Source organism: Podarcis tiliguerta (assembly GCF_965153285.1).
Source record: "Podarcis tiliguerta genome assembly, chromosome: Z".
Lineage (NCBI taxonomy): Eukaryota > Metazoa > Chordata > Lepidosauria > Squamata > Lacertidae > Podarcis > Podarcis tiliguerta.
In genome coordinates this window covers 30,793,057-30,807,165 of record NC_139553.1, presented here as the reverse complement: position 1 = coordinate 30,807,165, position 14,109 = coordinate 30,793,057, and positions in this window count along the sequence as shown.

The following is a 14,109-nucleotide window of genomic DNA, read 5'->3' as shown; positions in this document are numbered from 1 at the left end:
GTGTTCCTGTGTTCATGTCCAGCTTGCTGGCTTCCCATGAGCATCTGAATGGTTGCTGTGAGAACAAGAGGTTGGATTAGATGTGCCATTGGCCTAATTCAGCAGGCTCGTTTTATGTCCTTCTGGTGTGGATGTGGCATAGGTTAGTTGAACTTGGGTCACACTGAAATCAGTGGGGCAACTTGATAATCACTTAACTCAAAGCCCCCATTGATTGCAATGCAAAATAAGTGCCGCTAACAAAGTCTGTAGCCATTCAACTTGCTAACAAAGTCTGTATCCATTCAACTTGCTCACGAGCATAAGAATACCTGAGTAGTCATGCATAAGACTGTGTTGTAAGTCTTTCTAACCTGTCAGTCACACAAGAAAAAAAACGTGTTTTCTCAAAGGAGTTTTTAGGGAAACAGTTGATTGCAGACTTGCTGATCCTCCTATTGCCTCTGTTTTTGAGATGGGAAACGTTGTTCCAGTAAGTGATGGGAGTCCTGTGGGGGCTCTGCAGAGCAGAAGAGGCACCGATGCAGAAAACACACTGGTGTCACCGAGCAGGAGAACATGGCACAACTCATGAATCACAGGCCAGAATGCCGTTCCTCTTATTGAGATAAATGGGGCAGCAAGCCCTTGGGATTGCAGGACGTCACTTTCACTTAGGAACTTGGCGCCAAAGCTGGAGTCCAATGGACAGGAACCCATCACCCCTTGACCTAGGCAGAAGGGAGATTTGGAGACTGAAAGCAGCTGCTGAGGGTCACTGGCCACGTTGAGAAACTTCTGCAGGACAAATGTAGATGTGAGCGGATCATTCTTATAAAGGTAAAGGGACCCCTGACCACTAGGTCCAGTCATGACCAACTCTGGGGTTGCGGCGCTCATCTCGCTTTACTGGCCGAGGGAGCCAGCATACAGCTTCCGGGTCATGTGGCCAGCATGACTAAGCCGCTTCTGGCAAACCAGAACAGTGCATGGAAATGACCTTTACCTTCCTGCCGGAGTGGTACCTATTTATCTACTTGCACTTGGACATGCTTTCGAACTGCTAGGTTGGCAGGAGCAGGGACCAAAGAACAGGAGCTCACCCCATCACAGTGATTGGAACCACCAACCTTCTGATCGGCAAGCCCTAAGCTCGGTGGTTTAACCCACAGTGCCACCCGCGTCCCCATCATTCTCATAGGCTGCCACTAATTCACTCACTTAATTGTACTTTGAATACGCACTCCACTGAGGCCACTTGCCGCAGACCCAGGAACCTGATCTAGTTACATCACAGGTGGGGGGACCTTTTACAACCCAGGGCCCACATTCCTTTCTGGGCAACCCCTCGAAGGGCCACACACAAGTGGTGGGTGGGACCAGAGGCAAAAGGGGCAGAGCAACGAGTGCAAATTCTACCCTTGTACCACTGGCTAGTTTCTGCACACACAACATTTAACATTTCCCACAGTGCCCCAGAAAGTGTGGTGCTGTGCAGCATTGTGGGAAGTTTAGAACCAAGGTTTCCCATCCATCTGGCAGTGCTGCCATACAGTGAGCAATGTGTTTGTTGGGGGGCACCAAACAGCACTTTGCTTGAGGTAGATTTATTGGTAGAACTTGAGTAATTTGGTCTTCCAGATCAATCCATGGGCATGGCACATTTCGCTGAGACTCGGTGTTCTCTGGCTGTAAAATAGGACTTTATGCTTAGGAAGGCAACAACAACAACAGTTTTTCAACTTTCTTAATAGCCATTTGGGTCAGCTATGAACCCCAAAGCATAGGAGGATTAAGCAAACTTGCATACAAAAAGGTAGTTTTAGGGCACTGCAACCAATTCCTCTGCACTGGGCACCAAGCAGAGAGGGCATCCGGTAAGCACTTGCTACAGGAAGAAGATGTGAGGGTTCTGACAAGAAGGTGTGGGGTTGTGGCGCTCATCTCGCTTTATTGGCCAAGGGAGCCGGTGTACAGCTTCCGGGTCATGTGGCTAGCATGACTAAGCCCCTTCCTGCCGGAGCGGTACCTATTTATCTACTTGCACTTTGACATGCTTTTGAACTGCTAGGTTGGCAGGAGCAGTGGCTGAGCAACGGGAGCTCACCCCGTCATGGGGATTCGAACCGTCCTAGGCTCTGTGGTTTAACCCAGAGCGCCACCCGCGTCCCTATAGTACTATTACCTCTCTTTTTAAAAACTACTGCGAGGTTTGTTTCGAAAGGTGTACAATTTTTATGAAATAAATAATAATAAATAATATTATATGCTATGTACTTAGGAAGCAGCCTAGAAGTGTAAATTAATTCACAATTCAGCACAAAATCGAAAATTCAAAGTGAGCATTGTGTTTAGAATCTCGTTAAGTTTCAAGGTGTTAAATTATTTTGTTTTCCTCCCCCCTTCCTGAAATGTGTAAATCCAACAGTATTTTGGGGAGGTAGGGTGGGGATCAAATTAGGAGAATGTGAATATTAAGTTTAGCAAGCAAATTTGATGTAGAAGAAGTTGCTGGGGGATTTTTACCCCTCCCTGAGTGCATCTCAGCTCAAGTTTCTGTTTACTTTTTTGGGCCACGCTCAGCTCACATCTCTTTGGAGGTGATAGGAGAAGATTCCTTGAACATTTCAGCTGATGGCAGACTCTAATGAGGATATATGGCCAGCCACCAAGAACATGTATATTTAATGATCTCTGTTAAGGAAGTTTTAGAAGTGCTTTCCCCATAGACTCAATGATGGCTTCTTTGTTTATGTGCATAATCCACTTTTCCTGACACCACAAGTAACAAATTCTCAGTTCCCCAGTGCCACTGTTGGACAATCCTGGTGATGTGCTGATTGATTGACTGACTGGTTGATTGTGCATTGGGCTATTGCCTACGGGGCATTTTGCAACTCACTCATGCCAAAAGAGAAAATGAATGGAAAAGAAGAGAAATTGTGGAAGAATTTGGAGCAAACAGGAGGAAGGAAAGGTGTGGATGTGAGAGTATGTGTGGTCCTCCTTATGTTGTTGGACTCCCACCTCATAGAGCTCTTTCTGAGCAAGCTGACTGGGTTCACTAGGTTTGCTCTCTGGGACTTCCACAGGAAAAATGGAGATGTAATCTATCCACTGCAGCCTATGGACTCCCAGAGAGAGTAAGATGAAGCAACATTGCCTTCTTGTTCTCCCTCTGGAAAGTTGTTTCCAGAAAGAATGGCTGGGGGCTTTTGGTTGGACAGTAGTGATAGGAGTTGGGCTCAATCAGACAGACCCAATGAGGGCAACTTGCCTCAGGGTCCACCAAAACCAGGAGCTGGTCCTGGAGTCTGTGAGACCTTGATCCCTGGAGAGATATTCAGGATTCTTTCTCTGAATTTGCCACTTGTCATTAAAAACAAACCTGTGGGTGCCATCCAGTGCTGGTCCTACTCACAGAAAGCCTATTAAGTTAATACATATGGATAGCTTTTGTTTTCTTAATTTCAGAGGGTCTACTCTACATAGGACTCAGTTGGCTACAACCGCAATAAGTCTCACATCTTTTTACAATTGTTTGCGTTGTAGCCAGTTACTCAAGAAAAGGGTCAAACTGTGCTGACCTCCTCAGGGCTCTGGAGAATGAGTACAAAGACATTGGAATAACTGATGAGAACAAGCAACTTTAAAAAACAACCAACAACAGCATGCTATTTTATTAATATTGAAATCAACATACCGTGCAACTTGTATTTCAGATCTGACTAGATTGCATGACTCTATCTATACCTCTCTCACCCTTTTAGGTATAGATGAATCCAGTGATTTTTAAAAAGGAAAAGGGAAAGAAAGGTGCCATTGTTCACTCTGAAGTTGTTATACTAAGTGCCACACTTTTAACCTTTGAGAAAATGGTGCAAGGATTGTGGACCCTTGCGTACCTCCATAAAAAACAAAATACAGTGGAACCTTGGGTTGCAAATGTGATCCGTGCGGGATGCACGTTCGCAACCAGCAGTGTTCACAACCTGCAGCGCTGTGTCTGCGCACACATGGGTCGCAATTCGGCACTTCTGCGCATGCGCAAAGCGTGATTTAGCATCTCTGTGCATGCGCGAGCGCTGAAACCCAGAAGTAACCCGTTTTGGTACTTCCAGGTTCAGCATGGTGTGCAACCCGAAAATGCGTAATCTGAAGCATCTGTAACCCGAGGTACCACTATAGATAAAACTGTTATTGATGGTATCTCTTAGTTTCTCACTTTCCAAATTTTAAGTTCAGTTCATATCTCTATCAGCAATTTTTTAAATTTAGAAATGTACTCACAAAAGTTCATATTCATTAACTCATTAACTCATTAATTCATTAATTCATTTGCTGTTAATGCTAAATTTAAATCCTGTCCTGCCTTCTAAAGGAGCCCAGAGTGGGAAACACATCAGTATGATAAAACATTACATTTAAAAAAAAAAAAAATTAAATAAGCACGAGAGATAATTTAAAATAATTCCAGCACAAATGTGGGCTGGGAAAAAGGTCTTTACTTAAAGGGCTTGTTGAAAGAATGAGGTCTTTAGAAGGTGTAGAAAGGACAATAGAGACTGCCCCTGTCTAATATTTAATGTGAGGGAATTTCACGTGGAACATTTTACTGAGCATTTTTCCAAAAACAACTTTCATACATAATTTCGGTGAGCAATTTTGCATAAGAAAATACATGGTGTATATATGATTTTTTTTTTTTAATGCGTATTTCTCCCTAACAGACATTTTTTTGCTTGGAGAACTGCACTGCAAAATTCATAAAAGTGTCACTTTCAAAGGACAGTTGTATTTTGGCTCATGTATAGTTTGGGGGAAGTATGAATTAGGTAATTTTAAATTAAAATGAGAAATGTAACTGGTAAACTTGTCCCAGGTTGCTAAGGGCTTTCTGTGCTAATAGCAACACCTTGAACCTGGCCAGGACAAGTCTCGGACCACAAGTGTTATATGCTGACAACGCCTCAGCTTTCTGCACTAACTGCAGCTTCTGGATCAAATGCAAGGGAATCCTCACATAGTGTGCATTGCAATAATCCAGCTATTGCCTTACCATGGGGTAAGGCAGTTTCTTATGTTCCTTAGAATTACAAAATTGTAGAGTTGGAAGGGACCACGAAGGTCATCTAGTCCAACCCCCTGCAATGCTGAAATCGTTCGCCTAATGTGGAGATCGAACCCACAACCCTGAGGTTAAGAGTCTTATGCTTTACCAACTGAGCCAGCTCAGCCTAAATGAAACAGGAAAATAAAAATCAAACAGAAGAAACCTTAGACATTCTACGTGCAAAACATTTGTGCACAGCCACACTTAGCTGCAGCTCCTTCTCACTATGCACCAAATTTATTACTGCTTCTAGGACAGTAGTAAAAACAGCAGCCCTGAGCAAAGTTTTCCGTCTCCAGTTGCAAAGCCCTGGTTGAGAGGGATAAAGGGTGCAAGGAGTGTAGTCTCCCGAGAGAAGCTATATGTTCACCTCTCTGCTCTCTACTGCTGCTGCCAAGCCTGCTTTGGAAAGAGTCATGCCATTCGGCAGGCAGGGGAAGTTGTGCACTGAAGCTAATGGCACAGGGGAAAGCCATTAAAGGAGGAAGAGTTGAGGTTACAGAAAACTTTATTGCTGCCTATAGAGACATCAGGTCTGTGATTCCAGGATTAGTCAGTGCTTTAATGGCGAGCCACTGGCCCATTAATTGTGCCGGGAAGCCCATTTGGGGTTCTTCCAAAATGGAAAGGGGGGAAAAAGAGAGAGAGAGAGAGAGGAAGGGGATGGGAGAGGAAGGGCTATCCTAACGCACATGCTTATTCCCCAGACCAAATGGCCCAACACTATAAGGCTACCAGACAGATCTCCAGGAGGAGGAAAAGCAGAGGTGGCTGAGGGACAGATTAAATCTTATAACCGGATTCTAATGTTCAGGGAAGATGGACTCTGCCTCAAAAATCAGGAGACACTGCTTTATACATTGAATCAAATCCATCTAGTTCTGGGTGGTCTATACTGCCTGGCAGAAGCTTTCCAGAGTTTCAGGCAAGGCTCTCCCAGTCCTACCTGGCACTTTTGGGGACTGAACCCAGGACCTTCTGCATGCAAAGCATATGCTGCCTCACTGAGTTGCAGCCCCTTCCAGCTACACCATTGTATTTAGATGGGCTCTGATATTTCTCCTATTCCCTGGCAAATGCAGCAATGCCAATATTATAATAATACCAGTAGGAAAACACACACACTAATATTGCAGTAATGACTGTCACAGCCAATCTCTGGCAACTAAGCTGCTGGCTGATTATGTGTCCGCATTAGCCATGCACGGAAGGCACCCATCACTACACTGCGTCATTGGGATCCCCATAATCACTTCATGGAAGCAACTCTCTTGTCCTTTCCTAACCACAATGCAAGAGGTGGGCTGCCAGAGATAGACAATAGTACCTCTTCTGTTATTGAGTCAGTAGAATTCCAAGGTGGTTGGGGAGCTTCCCCGACATTGGTCTGTTGTATTTATTAAAACATTTGCATGCCCTTTCTGGCATAGAAACACCACTCAAAGTTGGTTTACCACATTGCACATGGCATTAGGTTATATATATAGAGAGAGGTAAAGGACCCCTGGATGGTTAAGTCCAGTCAAAGGCAACTGTGGGATGCGGTACTCATCTCACTTCAGGCTGAGGCAGCCAGTGTTTGTCTACAGACACACATGGCATTACAATTCTATAAAGCAACAGAAAACAATTAAAGAGAGAGAATAATTTTTTAAAAGGCTCTTCAACAACCAGCAAAATAACAACAACAGAGAGTGGAGCAACTATGCTTCATTGAGCAAGGTGTTTAATAATCTGCAGGTAGCCACCAGTGGAGGATGGTCAGTTAGGGTGAAAGGGGCATTGTCCCACCAACCTCAGCTCTACCCCTTCCTCTGCCTACCTTCTTACTTACTATCAGTCCAGAGGGTGATGCTATCAGCCTTCACCTCCTTAGGGTCAATGTGCGCCTCCCCAGACATCCCACCCACCACCAGAGAAGTGAGAAGTGGCTGCAGTAACGGGTTCTGGGTTCCAAAGAGATCCCATGGACCTCTCGTGAGAACTTGCTAAAACCCAGAACCCACTGCCCACAACCCTAGTAAGCAAGACTTGGGCAGGGTAGCAGCAGGGGGTGGCGACACCTTCCTGTTTTGCCTCAGGCAGTAAAGCGGGACAGGAAGCCCTGAACTACCTGTCCCAATGAGGACCAGCCGCCAACAGCAGCCACTGAACACTGAGGAGGACCTCTCTCTCTCTCTCTCTCTCTCTCTCTCTCTCTCTCTTCTTGTCCCACCCAGCTGGGCTTCCACTTTAAGCAGGACACATTCATTGCTCACCTCTGGCAGCATCTAGTACCAAACTGCTATCATAAAGCGCTTCCTTTACAAATGGACTCCCCACCTTTCATTTATTGGAGTATGACCGCACTTTAAAACCAGCCATTTCCTCTTCCACACTCAAACACTTGTTGCCACTCACTGCTGGTTTCTGACTTGAGAATGTAGACTTACAGTCCGGGCAGGTCTGTTTCCCTCCCCAACCCCAACACTTTTAATTCCAATCAATGCAGGTTAACTGAGAGCAGCTTATTTTTACTTCTGCTGGCCTCTTGTCGGCCAGAATCAATACCAGTCATTTCCACTTAAACCATTGTGCCTTTACTGGAATTGTGATCGCATCCTGCCTTCCAAACCAGCATATTGCTGTTGTCTTGCGTGTGTGGTTTCTTCTGCATTAAAGCTGAAACCAGGAGTCTTTTCATCCTTGCTACAAAAATCTCTCCTTGCATATGGAAATGTGCTTATTTAATTACCCTAAACTGGTAGATGGATTAAATAAAAAATGAACACAGAAGGTGGAGATGTAAGTGGGAGGGAGGGAGGGAGAAATCACCCTGAAAATATTCTACCCATTGATCTCTTCAGTTTTAACAGGACCCTAGAGAGGTTGTTGGTATTACTCCTTTCTACCACTAGATGGGGCAGCATGAGCAGTGAGTGACAATATCGAAAAACAGCAACCAGTTGAGTAAAAAAACCACATACTTCACAACCATGTCATAATCAAAGAAGGGAATCAGTTACGGCACTTTCCCCTGTTACAGAATGTTGATTATTCGCTGCTTGGCATGGGAGCTTGGTTGATGGCTAGATGCAATCTCTTCTTTGAGAGAACTGGGTTTGCTCTCTTGGGCTGCTTTGGGTCTTGAGTGCACTGGCTCTTGCAAGTTTGGTCAAAACGGCTCACAAACAGGACTGTCAATTGACTAAAGAGTGTGTGGGGTTGATTGCTCACCTTCCTTTTAACCGATTCATTGAACTGAAGTGACTAAATTTCATTATTTGCATTATTAACAAAGCCTCAATAGAAGGTGCTTCTTTGGGACACTGAAAGAAGTATAGTCATGTTGTTGTTTAGTCGTTTAGTTGTGTCTGACTCTTCATGATTCCATGGACCAGAGCACTCCAGGCACTCTTGTCTTCCACTGCCTCCCACAGTTTGGTCAAACTCATGTTTGTAGCTTCAAGAACACTGTCCAACTATCTCATCCTCTGTCGTCCCCTTCTCTTTGTGCCCTCAATCTTTGCCAACATCAGGGTCTTTTCCAGGGAGTCTTCTCTCCTCATGAGGTGGCCAAAGTATTGGAGCCTCAGCTTCAGGATCTGTCCTTCCAGTGAGCACTCAGGGCTGATTTCCTTCAGAATGGATAGGTTTGATCTTCTTGCAGTCCATGGGACTCTCAAGAGTCTCCTCCAGCACCATAATTCCAAAGCATCAATTCTTCGGCGATCAGCCTTCTTTATGGTCCAGCTCTCACTTCCATACATCACTGCTGGGAAAACCATAGCTTTAACTATACGGACCTTTTATGGTCTGGACCTTTTACAGTACAGTCATACCTCGGGTTATACCTTGGGTTAAATATGCTTCAGGTTGAGCGTTTTCACGTTACGCTCCATGGTGACCCAAAAGTAATGGAACGCTTTACTTCTGGGTTTCACTGCTCGCGTAGGCACAGGCACTCAAAATGACATCATGCGCACGCGCAGGAGCAGCGAATCATGACCCGCGCACGCGCAGACGCGGGTTGCGTTCTACTCAGGATGCGAACGGGGCTCCGGAACGGATCCCATTCGCACCCAGAGGTACCACTGTACAAGGACAACTTAAGTTAACAAGCAAAAGTTCCCACATGCCTGTAGAAGAAAAGGATGTCTTTCTGACTTCTTATTACAGCAATGCAAGAGAACCAAGAAATTATCAGGTTCAAACAAAGCTGCCCTTAGCTTGCAGCCCTACCTCGGTTGACACATCTGCCAATCAGACCAGTGGGGTGGCACTGGCTGTCAGATCCCCCAGTCTCAGTTTCGACCTTGTCTGACTCAGCAGGAGGATGCAGATAGAACTAGAATTAGTTGGTCCTGCCTGCCATTAGCTATGGCTCCCCCTACTGTTGGCCTCCCTGCATTCTGCCCAACACCGTTTACCTTCCCGCCGGAGCGGTACCTATTTATCTACTTGCACTTTGACGTGCTTTCGAACTGCGGGGTTGGCAGGAGCAGGGACTGAGCAACCGGAGCTCACCCCTTTGCGGGGATTCGAACCGCCGACCTTCTGATCAGCAAGTCCTAGGCTCTGTGGTTTAACCCACAGTGCCACCCGCGTCCCTTAGAGTGTCAGGTAGGTCCCCTTTAGAATCACACTGGTTGAAAATGCCCCCATTTGATTAATCAGCTGAAACTTTAGTTGACAGTGCTCAATCTCTCAGTCAAACCAGGCAGGAGTGACTGGGGGTGCCCGGGGCCATGGGTGCCATGCAGCATGCATGGCCCTGGCACTGAAATTTGTGGGTGACTGGAGCCTTTGTGAGGAATTTTGTGGGTGCTTCGGCATCCAGGGCCCCAGGGAGTTGGCACCTAATGAAACCAGGGGTGGGGAAATGTAGAATTGCTTCTTCACAGAAATGCACTCCTCTCTGCCCTCTATCCAGGCAAGCAAAAGGCATTATCAGAGCTCAAATACACATTCCAGAAAGATAAAAATATTTAGGCTGTGAAGAAGGGTCAGTGAGCGGTGTCTCAGTGCTGCCTTTGTAGAACTCAGCAGAGGAGCAAAGATAAGGACAAAACCAGAATGAGTTGGCTCTGCCTGTCATAGGCTCTGGCTCCACTTACTCTCGGGCTTCTTGCCTTCTGATTTTCTAGCCCCAATGGGCAGCAGCCTCCATTGTCTGCTAAATGCCTCCACCTCTTTGTGGTTACCTGTTTCTGTAAAGTCTAGCAAAGTAACAGGTTGCTCTGCCTGCCCCAGCCTCCTGGCCCCCACCAGCAAACCCACTTAGGCAAGGAATGCCATTACCTATTGAAATTAAACAATGTTCTATGTAAAAGCGAGCTTTTGAAGTGGGGGAAGTGGGCAGGGGGGCAGGCAGAAGGAGCAACAACAGAATCCTTGTAACAGCTCTCTGTCTGTATTGCGTTGCACTACTTATCTTCCCTTGGTCGTTTTATATTTGCCCTGTGGGTATACGCGGTGAAAGCAGGTAATTGCAGAAGGATCTCCTCCCTGCTTGACAGCTGACACTCTGTCATGTGACCTCACAGGTCCAAGCATGACATGCCCAGCCATCTATCTTCCCTCCCCACATGTCTGACATTTACTGTTGTGGCTCCAGCCTGGGTAGTGGTGTGTGTGTGTGTGCACGCGCGCGCATGATTTGCCTCCAGCAAAACTGGCTGAGGGATACTTTTCATCTCCTTTTCTGAGAAGGGCAGGGCTAGCTGCCGGCTGTCAGGGTGCTGTCTGTTGAGAATAGCTCTACGGAGTGAGTTTGGGCAGCAAAAATGCTGGGTTAGAACTGCCTGCAAGATGGTAGACGTGTCCAGGCCTAGCCCCCACCACATGCTGGCAAACAGATGGGAATCCTGACTGATGGAAAGGCCATAGATCAGTGGTAGAGCATCTGCTTTGCACACAGAAGGTACAGGGTTCAATCCCAGGCATCTCCAGGTAGGTCTAAGAAAGATTCCCTATCTCAAACCCTGGAGAGATGCTACTAGTCAGTGCAGGCAATACTGACCTAGATGAAGGGAGGGTGGCGTTGTGGTCTAAACAACTGAGCCTGTTGGACTTGCCAATCAGAAGGTCACGGTTCAAATCCCCATGACGGGGTGAGCACCCATTGCTCTGTCCCATCTCCCGCCAACCTAGCAATTTGAAAGCACACCAGTGCAAGTAGATAAATAGGTACCACTACAGCGGGAAGGTAAACAGTGTTTCCATGTACTCTGGCTTCCATTACGGTTTCCCGTTGCACCAGAAGTGGCTTAGTCATGCTGGCCACATGACCCAGAAGGCTGTCTGTGGACAAATGCTGGCTCCCTTGGCCTGAGAAGCGAGATGAATGGCGCAACCCCATAGTTGCCTTTGACAGGACTTAACTGTCCAGGGGTCCTTTACTTTTGCTCTACTGACCTAGATAGACTGATGAACTGGCTCACTGTAAGACAGCCTCTTATGTTTCTGAATACATTACATAGTGCTAGGGGAGAGGGGTAGGGTACCAAGGCCTGATAAACTGCCATTTGAATCACAAGGTTTTATTATCAGAGACACCTTCGTTCAATATTATTTGGGGGGGGGGGGAGGAAAGAGAATGGACAAGGAAGTACAATATCAAATAAGTAAATTGATGGAGAAAGATGCAACGCCAAGCACGGCACTAGCAACAGCTAGAGTGACCCTCGCTTGGAAGAATGATCTTTGTCATTAAAACACCTTCTGATTAGCTCCTGCCCCCTTGGGACATGACCCCTTTCTTCCCATTTCTGCCACTGGTGCTGATTCTTATTCCAAGCTCATTGAACCTTATCCCTCTGGACTCAGAGGCGATCAGCTCCAGCGGTGAGAGCTGCTTTCTTAAACACCGCTGGTTGTGACTGGCATACAGCGTTGTGATGGTGACATGCAGAAACCACTCACTGCCTTACACCATTGATGGGCTCACTGTAGTGGCAAGGGCAGGCCCTGGCAAGGATACTTTGCTGGATCTGCAATGCACCCAGCTGCTGGGGAGTGCTTGATTTTTGTGATGGAAGGCACCGTTAAAATGCACAGGAGAGTCCCCGGCTTCCGAGGCTGTCTGCTCACTATTGAACAGCTTGTACAACAGGAAGTTTTTCCTAATGTTCAGTCAAAATCCTTTTCTTGCCATTTGAATCTGCTAACTGGGGTCCTAGCCTCTGGTGTAAGAGGAATAAATTGGTTCCATTATCCATGTGACAGTCTTTCAAGTACAGTGGTACCTCGGGTTACATACTCTTCAGGTTACAGACGCTTCAGGTTACAGACTCCGCTAACCCAGAAATAGTACCTCGGGTTAAGAACTTCACTTCAGGGTGAAAACAGAAATCGTGCAATGGTGGTGCAGCAGCAGCGGGAGGCCCCATGAGGTAAAGTGGTGCTTCAAGTTAAGAACAGTTTAGGGTTAAAAACGGACCTCTGGAACAAATTAAGTATGCAACCAGAGGTACCACTGTATCCCTTCCTCAGGCTAAACACACCCAACTCCACTAACCTTTCCTCCTTGGACCTTGAGACCACTCACCATATTGTTCCATGTACTCAGGGCATGATCCAGTTTGTCTAAGGATGGAGGAGGAATGTGCCCTATTCCAATTCCAAAGTGGACTCAACTGATCTGATAAATGGTTTACTTCAGAATGGGCAATCTGGTGGATTCTATTAGGAGATGCCGTGAGGTCTGCATGCCCTTGTGTTTGATACTGTATTGTGTTTTTACTATTTTTTGTTGGGAGCTACCCAGAGTGGCTGGGGCAACCCAGTCAAATGGGTGGATGATGATGGTGGTGATGATTCCTCCACCCCCTACCCATTTTCCCCACCCCCTTACCCATTCCCCTCCCACTTTAAAACTTCAGCAAGTTTTATCCTGCTGCCCACAGGGCCCTCGGGACAGTCATGTTTCCCGCCCCCCCCCCCATACTGTTCCAACTGGGAGCAATGGAATGTCATAATGTCACAATCAATGCTGCATCCGCATAACACTTTGCTTTCACTTTCAAGATATTTCCACACCTGTCAATTTCTGCATTATATCTGAGCTTTCACACAATGCAAAAGTTACTTCTAGCAGTATAGTGGAATATAGTGCAATTTTCCCACACTCATTTCCATGTTATTTGCAAACTGGAAGCAAACAATACACAAATGAGTGCTAAACTTGTGACATATTCCATTGTATTATTTTTTTTTTTTTTGTATATATATTTTTTGAAGTGGCTTTTATGTTGTGTGAAAGCTTAGATATAATGTGGATTTAATCTTTGGGGAAATGTTGGGGGAACGCAATAAACCGCCATGTGAATGCGGTCTGAGTCCTGCTAACTCCCAAGAGGACTTGCTCTATGTGCATTGAAAAACATGTAAGAAACAGTAGGAAACCCCATGCACTAGCTGCTCTGGCTGTGCATGGCTTGATACTCTCTTTCTGAAGTCTGGAGGGAGAAAATGGGGGTAGGGGGAATGGAAGCAGCGTGCAGCTTGTAATTCACAAATACTTTTAACACTGTCTTTCTGGGTGGATTATTAGCGATTCTCCATTAAAAATCTACCTGGAAGCAGAGGAAGGAAGACTGAGCGCCCTCTGAGAACTGGGACAGACTGAACTGCATGCCAATACCCTTCTTAAAGTGTGGTGGCCAGAACTGCATGCTGTACTCAGTGCATCATATGTAAAGGCGAACCTACCACATCTGCTTCTTTTGAAGCAAGTTGCGAACTGAAACACAGAGCCGCCCTTAGAAACTCTCCCTTCTCCTAATTCTACAGTACAGTTCTCCAACCAAGTAAGGTAAAGCATGCATATATTAGTAGCATACAAAAAAAATGCATTAAGGAAAATGGTTATGCAAAGCTGTGTATATTAGGGGAAAAATTCATAACAATGGGAAATTCACACAGAGCTGCTGGCAAATTTTCATGAGGACTTTTTAATTGCAAACTGGTGCAGAAATGTGGAGAACTCTACTTAATATGGGTGGAGCACAGGAATGAGAAAGTGAGAGCATTCCCTC